This window comes from Cervus canadensis, chromosome X (genome assembly GCF_019320065.1).
Source record: "Cervus canadensis isolate Bull #8, Minnesota chromosome X, ASM1932006v1, whole genome shotgun sequence".
Lineage (NCBI taxonomy): Eukaryota > Metazoa > Chordata > Mammalia > Artiodactyla > Cervidae > Cervus > Cervus canadensis.
Window position 1 is genome coordinate 13,111,139 of NC_057419.1, and position 1,268 is coordinate 13,112,406.

At 64.9% G+C, this 1,268-nt stretch overlaps 1 protein-coding gene across 1 annotated transcript in view; it reads left to right on the forward strand.

Moving 5' to 3' along the window:
* LOC122434723 (serine/threonine-protein phosphatase 2A regulatory subunit B'' subunit beta-like) overlaps positions 1-1,268 on the forward strand; it is a 47,231-nt gene that overhangs the window by 36,777 nt on the left and 9,186 nt on the right. The window lies entirely within an intron of this gene.

Consider the following 1,268-nt stretch of genomic DNA (forward strand, 5'->3'; position numbering starts at 1 on the left):
CTCCTCCCTGTGGTGCTCTCTCCTCAGAGCTGAGCCCTCCCCTCCTCCCTGTGGTGTCCTCTCCTCAGTGCTGAGCCCTCCCCTCCTCCCTGTGGTGTCCTCTCCTCAGTGCTGACCCCTCCCCTCCTCCCTGTGGTGTCCTCTCCTCAGTGCTGACCCCTCCCCTCCTCCCTGTGGTGTCCTCTCCTCAGTGCTGAGCCCTCCCCTCCTCCCTGTGGTGCTCTCTCCTCAGTGCTGAGCCCTCCCCTCCTCCCTCTGGTGTCCTCTCCTCAGTGCTGAGCCCTCCCCTCCTCCCTCTGGTGTCCTCTCCTCAGTGCTGAGCCCTCCCCGTCCTCCCTGTGGTGCTCTCTCCTCAGTGCTGAGCCCTCCCCACCTCCCTGTGGTGTCCTCTCCTCAGTGCTGAGCCCTCCCCTCCTCCCTGTGGTGCTCTCTCCTCAGTGCTGAGACTTCCCCTCCTCCCTGTGGTGCTCTCTCCTCAGTGCTGAGCCCTCTCCCTCCTCCCTGTGGTGTCCTCTCCTCAGTGCTGAGCCCTCCCCTCCTCCCTGTGGTGCTCTCTCCTCCAGTGCTGACCCCATCCCCTCCTCCCTGTGGTGTCCTCTCCTCAGTGCTGAGCCCTCCCTCCTCCCTGTGGTGCTCTCTCCTCAGTGCTGACCCCTCCCCTCCTCCCTGTGGTGCTCTCTCCTCAGTGCTGACCCCTCCCCTCCTCCCTGTGGTGTCCTCTTCTCAGTGCTGAGCCCTCTCCGTCCTCCCTGTGGTGTCCTCTCCTCAGTGCTGAGCCCTCCCCATCCTCCCTGTGGTGTCCTCTCCTCAGTGCTGAGCCCTCCCCTCCTCCCTGTGGTGTCCTCTCCTCAGTGCTGAGCCCTCCCCTCCTCCCTGTGGTGTCCTCTCCTCAGTGCTGAGCCCTCCCCGTCCTCCCTGTGGTGCTCTCTACTCAGTACTGACCCCTCCCCTCCTCCCTGTGGTGCTCTCTCCTCAGTGCTGAGCCCTCCCCTCCTCGCTGTGGTGTCCTCTCCTCAGTTCTGAGCCCTCCCCTCCTCCCTGTGGTTTCCTCTCCTCAGTGCTGAGCCCTCCCCCTCCTCCCTGTGGTGCTCTCCTCAGTGCTGGAGCTCCTCCCCTCTCCCTGTGGGGTGTCCTCTCCTCAGTGCTGACCTCCCTCTTCCCTGTGGTGTCCTCTCCAGTGTGGCGTCCCCTCCTCCTCCTGTGGTGTCTCGTCCTCAGTGCTGGACTCCTCGCCCTCCTCCTGTGGTGTCTCTCCTAGTGCTGAGCCC